At 57.7% G+C, this 10882-nt stretch overlaps 1 protein-coding gene across 1 annotated transcript in view; it reads right to left on the bottom strand.

The window, feature by feature from the left end:
- NAV1 (neuron navigator 1) overlaps window positions 1–10882 on the bottom strand; it is a 146234-nt gene that overhangs the window by 67908 nt on the left and 67444 nt on the right. The gene's annotated exons all lie outside the window — the stretch shown is intronic.

Genomic DNA, 10882 nt, shown 5'->3' with positions numbered 1-10882 from the left:
CAAGTGCCTCACTGACCATGTGAACAAGCAGCTTGAGGAGGGCAGTGTCACCCTCTCCTTTTGGATGGTGAAGCTTAAGTCATCATCCAGGCTCATGCAGGCAGTAGCGACCAACTGAGAAGAAACCAGGGCGGGAGGCCTCTGGAGGGCACCACCGAGGTCGTCAGCCTCCCAAGAACAGGAAAGTAACCACAGGGACCGGAGGAGACACGAGAGACAGGACAGCTGTGGCCGCCCAGACCGCGAGGCTGCCTTCTCAGAGCTGGGAAGGGTGGGACCTCACACGGGAACCTCCAGGCAAGGCTAAGCACAGGCTCGGGGCAGCCATGGGGCGAGTGACGGGCGGCTGGCCCTCCTCTTCTAATGACACTCGGCAGAAAGACCATGTCCTGGAAGGCGCTGCTGCCACAAGTCCCACCCCCGGGCCTGTCCGCGTGGCTGCACCCACGGAGACAGTGTCACTCCTGAACGGCCCCTGGTCATTGGACACACAAGGGCTCAGCCAGAAGCCAGATAAGGAGGCTAAGAGATGGAAAACATGGCCAGTGAGAAAGGGGCCAAGAAACAGGCTTGATGGGGCCGGGGGAGTGATCAGGAGAGGAGGGCGGCAGCTCCGGCAGGGCCACGTCCCTGCCTCTGGCAGGAGAGGCCGCACTGGGAAGACGGCGCAAGGCGCATGGCAGACCCTCTTCATGCGAGCTGGCCAAGGTGGGCAGGGCGGCAGGCTATGAGACCCTAGTCCCTCCCGCTCTCTGAGCTGGACAGTACCCTGCACCTCTCCGAGACTCCCTGGCCTGTCTGGGTGCCGTCCCCTTCCGCGGCCAGCGGGGCCTGTGTGCACACAGCCTCTTTGTATCCAGCCCCGCACACCGCATCTGGACAGCTCTCACCTGCATCCCCAGCTGCCCGTCACGAAGGCACCAGACCCGGCATCAGCCTGTCCACCCGTCTCTCCGAGTCCTGTCCTGTGCGTTCACGGATGCCAGTCTGTCCTGCACAGCTGCCTGCCTGTGGTCTCTGGACCTGGCTTGTTCTGCCTGTTTTTCAAACCCAGACCTTCACGCATCTGCCTGCACTGGTCCATCATCCCTGACATGCGGCGGAGAGCCTCTGGGGGCAGCCCATTCACAGCTCAGCGGGTGAGTGCCCGACCTGGCTGGCTGGCCCTCCTTCAGCCACCATGAATGGTGCTTTGCTGCCTGGCCAGAGACATCTGATAGCCCAAAGATCAGAGGGGCCCGTCTCGAGCATCCTGGGACAGCACGGCCTCTGGGCCCCAGTCAGCAGAGCTGGACTCACAGGGTGGGCGCTCCTCTGCCCTGAGCTCCCCGCAGTGGTTGCTCTGTGGTTTGCAAAGCGCAACCCCACCCTTGCAGACGGAGCAGTCGCTCAAGAGGATTGAGGAAGCCTCCCACAGGGACCCCTTGGCCTGCCAACGGCACGCCTGCTGGTGCCCAGGGAGCTCTGACTGCAGCAGCAGGAAGGCCTGTGGTTGCCGCTGCCAAGCTTAGGGCCCCAGCACGGCGCACGGAGGGAGAGGTCCCCAGGGGCAGAGGGAGGAGGTAGGTGAGCCGGAACCGGCAGGGGACCGTGAGGTGGGGAAGGGGGTGTGTGGGTCAGAGGCCTGACTCTGCTCTGGTCCGCCACTTTCAAGCTGCGAGCTCCTAGCGAGCCGGCGAGGCCGAGTCCCAGTCTCCTCTCTTTTGTCCTGGGAAGTTAGTTTGCGTTAGTCACTCAGTCGTGTCTGACTCTGCGACCCCATGGACTCTAGCCGCCCCCAGCTCCCCTGTCCGTGGGATTCTCCAGGCAAGAATACTGGAGTGGGTTGCCATTCCCTTCCCCAGGGGATCTTCCCGACTCAGGGATCGAGCCCAGGTCTTCTGCAGCCAGATTTTCTTTACCATCTGAGCCACCAGGGAAGCCTAAAATTAGGAAAAAGAATACCCTAATTCACAGAGTCATTAAGATTAAATAAGATAGTGTTTCGTAAACCGCACATGCTATGCAATTGTTAAAGAATTATAAAAGAGCACAAGTTACTTCAGTAAAAACTATACACACAAGTTCCAGGAAGACCCAGAGTCGAATAGCATCGTGGTGCAATGGGGTGCATTTGGGGAGGCTTCAGGTGAGAGGTGTGCCCGGAAAAGACGGTGAGTGACCAGGCATCACCCGCTCAAGGAGAGCTCCCTCTGCAGATGACTTTCAGACTTTCACGGCTTCTATTTTAGAGTGGCCGACCAAGAGGAGGGAGGGAGGTGACATTTGCTGCGCGCCTGCTGTCTACCAAGCGCGTCATTACAACATATTCCATAACGTCCTCACCACAACTCTGTTCCTGTTTGACCATCCCCACGAGGATGGACGGCAGCCTTCCCCAAGCCTCAGAGATGGGGTCTGAACCTCCTCCTAACTTGGGCCCCTTTTGTAATACCAGACGGCACGGACTGTCCAGGCACTCCGTGAGCCCAGTGAGCTCATCCCAGAGCAGAAGGCATCAGAGAAAGGGGGAGGCTGAGGATGAAAGAGGAGAGACAGGCGGACAGGCAGGCTGGTGGGGATGAGCCCATCCCTCTCAACAGCTGCCGTAGCCCTTGTCCATCTTGACTGTCAATGAGCTTGTATGTCCGCAAACTCAAGGAAAGCCCAGCAGCTCAACTGTAGGTCACAGGACACACTGAGGGGCCCTCCTCAGCCTGCATCCGTTGCCCTGGCAACCTGCACACATCCAGCTGCCCCTCTGGAGTACCTGGCTCACTGCAGCCTTCCAGTGACCCTGTTGGGTCCGCACAGACTCGGTGACCCTGATGAACCCCACACAGACTCAGCAGTGCTTTTGCTGTTCTCTTTTAGGAATTATGGGTGTTTTGAAAGCCAGCAGCTCTCTAAAGCCACCCCTCCTTCCCAGCAGACTGAGGGATCTGACTCCACAGCCTCTTCTCTTTCCGTCTTCCCTCTTCATCACTGATGCTGCCCGAGCTGCCCCCACACCCTCCCTGCAGTGGCTGCTCCCTGGAGCACAGACAGAGCCCCTCTGCAGGCACCTGTGATGCTCGGCCTTTGTGGAGCAGTGGGAAACACCGGGATGCCCCACCCCCTGGCCCTCTGGGCGGGCACGCCCTCCCCCAGGACCCCCAAGTCCAGCCACCACAGCGGCGAGTCCTGCACTGCCTTCCTTTTCTCCCCAACCCACTTCCCCGCCCGTCAGGGCTTTCTGGAATTGTCTCCGAAATAAACCGCTTGTACTCAAACCTTGTCTCGAGTTCTGTTTCTGGGGACCCCGTCCAGGACACGCTTCATATACACACATGCACGCTCAAGGCATGGGCAGCCCTGTCGTGGCAGGAAGGGGCCACGGCCACATGTGTAGTGCTTGGTGCAATCAGTTCGCTACAGCTGCAAGCTGGCCCCATGGCCAGGGTTTCCAAGCCACACGAGGGCACCACGTGAACAGGCAGGAGCGCTCAGGACGCAGTCGTCCCGCTTCCTCAGTTTGTCACGTTCCCTCTGAGGCTCAGAAACATCACGTTCAAGAGTGAAGGTCAGCACACACTTCCAAAAACCGTCCTATATTTCAGAAGGTGCCTGTGACTGCTGACGGCCACCAGCTTGCTACCGTCAGTCACCAAACGGCTAACATCTAACGCTCATTATATATGAAGTAAGCGTACTCTCTAATTCAGTCCTCACATGAGCCTTACAGACCAGGCATGACCACTGCTGCCTTTTCCAGCCGAGGGAACTCAGACAAACGGAGAGTGGGCCCCCAGCTCAAGACAAGAGCCGGGCCCCGTCCAGCCCTGAGCCGGCTCCACACCGCTCGGCAACCCCACCAGCCGCCACGGGCCCGAGCTGGCCCGTGCTGGCAAGCCTGCTCACAAAGGCCGGCTTATGTAACTACACACCATAGGACGAAAAGAACATCAAGACGCTGTCAAAAAGCAAAACAAGGTTACCCCGAACAACAGTCTAAGCCCAAACTCGAACTCAGGTGGTAGGTTTAAGAAAGCTTACCCAGACACACTAACAGCTCCTCATAAAGACAGAGACCGCCAGTCAGATGACAGCTCCTCATAAAGACAGAGGCCGCCAGTCAGGTGAACAGGACAGTATGCTGGGAGTAGAATAAACACATTTCAACCAACAGCTCTTTACACTCTTTAAAGAACACTTTTCTCTTTTCCACCTGACCCTCCCAAGACACAAATGATGACCCTCTGACACACGAACAAACTGAGACTCAGAGGGGCTGGGGGCTTGCTTGGGGCCGCAGAGCAAGCTAGCAGGGGCTCAGGACAGAGTCCAGAGGCCCAGAGGCCCCTTTCCCTGCACCCAGAGGCTGCCAGCCGAGGCCACGTGCACAAGTCTGCAGGCGACAACGTCCCGCCAGGTGTCACCCCGCAGAGATGCAGCCCCCGTCCACGTCTTGTTTCTTCTCCTGCTGGGGACACAGCAGGCAGCCCATCCCTTCCAGGTGTGACACCCTGCAAGGGCAGAACCGGCTTCCCTCCTGAACCTGAATGCTGGGTCCTCCCTGGGACGGCCTCAGCCTCTGCCCCAATCCTGGGTTCCACAGGCACAGGCCGGGCTGAGGGCCCCGGTCTACGGGCGGGATGCCCGCCGGGAAACAGGAGGCAGGCTGAGCAGGACGAGCCTGCTCCCGGCCAGTCACACGGCAGATCTGCCTCCTTCCCAACAAACCCGGCAGATGCGGTGCCTGCAGGAGGATGCGGTCACTGGGGAGGGTGTCTTGGGATCTGGAACCCAGCAAGTGACGCCCCTTCCTGGGAAGGGGCCACTGAGTCCCAGGACGCTCGGCAAGGCAGGAGGGTTTCTTTAAGGCTTGGGCGCCTGCGTCTGGAAGCCAAGAGCCAGCCTGGAGGAGGCCAGGGCCCACGGTTTATGTTATGTGACGGTTTTCAAAGTCAGGCAGTTTAGTGCCAAGGACACGAATGTGATCTGTCCCTAGGCCCCCAGCACCACTCAAGAGGACAAGCTGGGGGTGTGAGGAGGGACATGGGAGGGACAGCAGCCACCACCCGGGGTGGGGACCACCCAGCCCTGGAGACACGCTGTCCCTGGCACACCGCAGGGCTCAGTCTAAGGCTCTGCGGCCTGGGTCTCTGGAGTGTGGTCTTGCAGGGCTGCTGAGACCAATCTACAGCACGCGAAGGGCTCCTGAGAAGGTGTGAGAGGCAGCGCTGCTGCTGATCAGCCGGGTCTCCCGTCTGCCTTCCCAGACCAGCGTTCACACAGACGGACGTGGAGACAGCGAGAGGCACATCCACATCCAAGGCGAGAGGGCACACATGGCCTGTGCACACACACACACATATGCACACATGGCCCATATACACGTATGCACACACATGCCCATACACACATGCACACACACACACACACAGCCCATACACACACGCACACACACACACAGAGCCCATACACACATGCACACACACACACACAGAGCCCATACACACGTGCACACACACACACACGCACAGCCCATACACACATGCACACACACACACACGCACAGCCCATACACACACGCACACACACACACACACACACACACACACACAGAGCCCATACACACATGCACACACGCACGCACACGCACAATACACAACATGCACACACACACATGCGCACACACACATGCACACACACGCACACACACCCCATACACAACATATACACACACACATGCAAACACACCCCATATACAACATGCACACACGCATACACACACAGCCCATATACACACATGCACACCCAGAGCACACATGGACACCCCATACCCGGAGCCTGCTTTCCCCTCCACAGGTGCCGCCGCTCCCCCTCCAGCTTCAACCCTGGGGGCCACGGATGGCTGTGGAGCTCATCTCCTTCCTTGGATGAAATCCTAGACCTTCCTACTTTCAGAAAAGAAAATCCCTTTTCTCTTCTCAGCGGCAGAAACGTCCCGCACCGGCACCGAGGACAGGGCCAGGCCGGCGCTGTCCACGGCGCTGTGTCCTGGGCATCATCCCAGCAGGACCACGGCAGGAGGATCAGTCCAGGTGCCTGGTGTTAAGGGGTTGTTGACGACCTGCTTGCACAGGGGGGTGATGAGAACAACAGGGAGCTGGAAATCTGGGTCATTTCAGGAAGTACTGAAATGAACGAGCTTGTCTTTGTCTGGAGAAGAGACTCTGAGCTAGCCTTGAGAACACGACAGACGTCTGGATGGAGGCTTCCACTCGGCCCTTCTTTCCTGGATGACAGCGTCCGAGTCACTGGGCAGAAGTGACGCAGGCGGCAAGGGACACTTGCACGCTTGTGTGTCATCCTACTCTATTTGCAGGCGAATATGCCCCCACCAGGCTTCCCAGTGGTAAAGAGCCTGCCTGCCAACACAGAAGATGAGAGTTCGATCCGTCAGGGGGGAAGATGCCCTGGAGGAGGTCACGACAACCCACTCCAACACTCTTGCCTGGAGAGGCCCGTGGACAGAGGAGCCTGGTGGGCACAAAGAGTCGGACATGAATGAAGTAACTGGGACGCACGCACAAGGCCCCTGTCACTGTGCCCATGCAAATCAAGGCTGAGAGAGGCTGCTGGGGTTACTATGCAGAAGATTTCTTAACTTAAAGGGAAGACGGACTAGCCCCAAATCACTGAGAAGTGTCAGAAAAATATGGCTTCCTGAGTAGCAGAGAATCTGCTGTGGTAGGCAGGGCGGGAGACATGGAGTCTGTATTTTTTAAAAGCCTTAGTGGTGATAAAACTCTTGGAGAGAAACATTGGGGAAAGGGTTCACGACAGTGGATTTGGCAATAATTTCTTGGCTATGACATCCACAGGCAGGCAATAGAGAAACAGTAGATAAACTGGACTTGACCAAAATGAAAACTTTCACGCATTAAAGAACACCATCAAGAGAAAGAAAAGGCAACCCACAGAAGGGAGAAAATGTGTGCAAATCACATCATGTGTCTGATGAGAGATCAATATCCAGAATATATAAAGAACTCCTACAACTCAACCAGAACAACCGAACGGCCTAACTAAAAAATGGACAGAGGGCCTGGACAAACACTTCTCTGAAGAAGACATGTAAATGGCTAAGAAACACTAGAGAAGATGTTCAGCATCTCTAGTCATTAGGGAAATACAGATTAAAGCCACAGTGAGACACTGCTTCCCACCCATCAGGATGACTGTTATTAAAAAACAAACACATAGAAAATAACAACTGTAGGCAAGGAAGTGGAGTAATTATAACCCTTGCACATCACTGGTGGGAATGTAAAATGGTGCAGCTGCTGTGAAAAACAGTATGGTGATTCCTCAAAAAATTAAACAGAACTATCCAGCAATACCACCACTGCGAGTACATCCCACAGAATCGAAAGCAGATTCTCAAGCAGATATTGGCACACCCTTGTCCATAGCAAGCTATTCATAATAGCCAGAAGTAGAAGCAACCCAAATGCACATTGATGGGTAAATGGATAAGCTAAATGTGGTGTGTATACACAGTGGAACATTATTTGGCCCTGAAAAGGAAGGAAATTCTGGCGCCTGCTGTGGATGAACCTTGAGGACCTACCGCTGAGTGACAAAAGCCAATCAGAAAAAGGCACACACTGTGTGAGCCCATTTCTGTGAGGCTCCTAGAGTAGCCGGGCTCATAGAGACAGAAAGTGGAGGGGCAGGGGCCGGGGAGGGCGAGGGAGTGAGCATCTCACGTGTGCAGAGCTTCAGTTTGGGAAGATGAAAAAGTCCCGGGGTGAACATTGGTGATGGTGACACAGTAATCCGAATGGAATTAATGCCACTGAACTCTTAAACATGGTTAAGATATTCGCCATATAAAAAGACACATTTTACCACAATTGTTTAAATACTTAACTTTAAGTACACAGTGGTTTTGGCAACTGCATCCCCTTTCGTCATCCTGGTTTGCTGAGCTTCAGTTTGAAGAATCTGCCTTCCCTGAGCTCAGCCGGATGCATGACCCAGGAAAGGACAGGGCATTTGGATGGAGTTGGGGTGGGATCTGACTCAGGGCTGAACGTGAACTTGCCAAGAGCTCCAGGTGGACGGCCCCCAGCAGGTAACTGCGGGCACCAGGAAAGCCTGGGGGTCCCTGCTGTCTGCAGCTCACCTGGAAGGCTCGTGGCAGCTATCGGCCACCGGGAGGGGGTGGCCTCACCTGTCCCGCTGGCCCTGTGCTGGGGCTTTGGAGAGGCAGGAAGTGAATGACCATGGGCAGGGGCTGACGGGGAGATGAGGAGTCGCCGCTGGGAACGGAGAACAGCTCTGCCTGTTTTATGCGTAGGAAAAGCAGTTTCCTCAGGAGCAGGGCGCTTGGTAAGTTACCAAACCTGGATGGGAACTGCAGCGGGGGAGGGAGGGCCAGGGAGAGGCTGGCAAGCATGGCTCAGGTTTGCTGGAACCCAGGACACCTCGCTTCTAGCTTTCTAGAAAAAAACAACCCTTAACTGTGAAAACTCGTAACTGAGGAGCAACCGCTTACGTTGTTTTTCTTTTCCGTTTTTTCTATATCTATACCGCTTACGTGAAAATTACTGAGGAACGTAAACGGACTCCCCTCAACTCGGGCTGCTCAAGGGCACTGAAGGCCTGCTGTGCTCGCGGTGCTGGTGGGGCCGTGAACACTGAAACTCCCTGTAACGGGCTTTGAGCGCGGCTGCTGAGTGCAGCCTGACCGCAGCAGCCTGCGTGAAGCTATCCTGGCTCCAGCACTGCAGGGCACAGTGAGGTCCGCCCGGCGGGTATCGCCCCGGACACTCTGCACCCCTGGGAACTGCAGGCGTCCCTGGACTGTGGGGAGAGTGAACCCAGGGAGGGAGGGTCCCGCACACGGATTCCGGGCACACATGCTGTCCAGGGGCAGAGAACAAAGACGGGCGCGCGAGGGTGGGTAAGGGCGTCTTCCCGGCTCCCATCCCCCATCTGTGTCCCCAGGAATGGCCAGCTGCTGACACGTCGGTCCTTGCTGCCAACCCCGGCGGGGCTCTGCGGGACCGCCTGGTCCCCGGGGGGGGCGAGTCTGGGTCCCACAGAGGGCAAGAGTCCCTACTGACCTTTGGAGAGGGCGTTTTTACAATGATAGGAATAACAGTAACAATAATAGGAATAATGGCAATAAATATGAGCTAACGTGTATTGGGGATTCCGTGGTAGCTCAGACGGTAAAGCGTCTGCCTACAATGCAGGAGATCTGGGTTCAATCCCTGGGTCGGGAAGATCCCCTGGAGAAGGAAATGGCAACCCACTCCAGTACTCTTGCCTGGAAAATCCCATGGACCAAGGAGCCTGGTAGGCTACAGTCCATGGGGTCACAAAGAGTCGGACACGACTGAGCGACTTCAGTTCACTTCAACGAGTATTGAGCATTTACGAAGAGCCAGGAGCTATTCCAAACACCTCCCGTGAGGAAAGCACTTAACCTTCAAAGTCACCGTGGCACGGGTTCTACAGTCGTCTGCACTGAGCAGAGACAAACTGAAGCCTAGAGAGGTTAAGGGACTTGTCCAAGCTCACACAGCCAGTCAGCTGCTGGAGGTGCCATCGCCAGCCTCAGACTGGGCTCTCTCCCAGGGCAGGGGCCTGGCCAGGGAGCGCTCTGCATGGCCCCTGTGTGCTTGGGGCGCCGGCTCTCCTGCCTCTGTCTGGTGTGGGGGGCCCTGCAGGTGGGGCCCTGGTCCTTCCCACACAGCAGGGCTTTCAGAGCCCTCAGCCCCAAGGCTTGTGCTTTTGACCTTTCCAGCTGGGTGCTGTCAGGGGGCAGGACCGGACACTTTCTCAGAGAAGAAGGGCTTCCTGGGGCAAGGATCAGGCTCCCAGTGGCCCAGCACACCCTCCGTGCCCAGGAGGAGCTGGACAGCCATCTCAGGTCCCAGCCCCGGGCTGGCCGATGCGAGCGTGAGGTCGGCTGGCCCCTGGGACTTACACCCAGTAAACAGCCCCGTTCGTGAGTCAGCTGTTTTGTTTCAGACCAGCCTGTCAGCCCAACGGGCCCTGCCAGGCCCTCCCAGTACAGCCCCGGGGTGGGGAGCAGTGGATGGCCTGGACCTCAGCTACTTCCCACTCTCCTCCAGTTCAATCTGTTTACTGGGGAGAGGTGGTCCCCAGGGGTCGGGGAGGGGCCCTGCAGCCTCCTGTGTCACGGGTGAGGGGGGGGCGAGCCAGTCAGGGGTGGGGGTGGGCGGATGGGGGTGCCCGGATGTGGGGTGTGTGTGGGGGGGCCCGAGGAGCCTCCAGGAGCGCCCCGGGCTCTGGGAGCCCCTGGCTTGAACACCGAGACTCCAGCACCCCTCTCCTCCTGCCCTCTCCCCTTGCGTTCCAGACTGCTCCCCCGCCTCTCTGTCCAAGTTGCTCCACGAACCAAACGGCTTTAGGCTTTACCGGGGCAGAAAGAGACAAGAGGAAGAAGGCGGTAAAGAAGGGCTCGACGGGCTCTGTTGGATAGACGTTGCAGCGCGGGCAGAGGTTTGCAGGAGAAACCAGGGGAGGGAGGGCGCCAGGGCCGGGGCCGGAGGAGGCAGCGGAGATAGTGCTGCGCCTGGGGCCAGGGCTGCCAACAAACGCGTTGGCCTCTCTTCCAGCGGCCTTTCGGGGGACGGGTCGCTGTCACCCTGACTCTCCAGGCCCACACGCAGCAGCCGCCGAGCCACTGGCCGGCGGGGGCGGAGACCAAGAGGGCGGGGCGAGGCACAGAGTGACAGCTGCAGGGACTAGTGAAGCGGCGCCCTCGCTGACCAATCAGCTCCCCCAGACGCCAGCCCCCTCGTCGCCCCCTCGGCTGCCCGGACCGGCACAAGGTCCTCGACCTTGATCACAGCGCAGCCCCGGCCCCGGGCCGAGG

The sequence above is a fragment of the Bison bison genome, unplaced genomic scaffold, assembly GCF_000754665.1.
Source record: "Bison bison bison isolate TAMUID 2011002044 unplaced genomic scaffold, Bison_UMD1.0 scf7180017864524, whole genome shotgun sequence".
In the NCBI taxonomy this organism is placed as follows: domain Eukaryota; kingdom Metazoa; phylum Chordata; class Mammalia; order Artiodactyla; family Bovidae; genus Bison; species Bison bison.
This window is presented reverse-complemented; position numbering and strand designations above follow the sequence as displayed.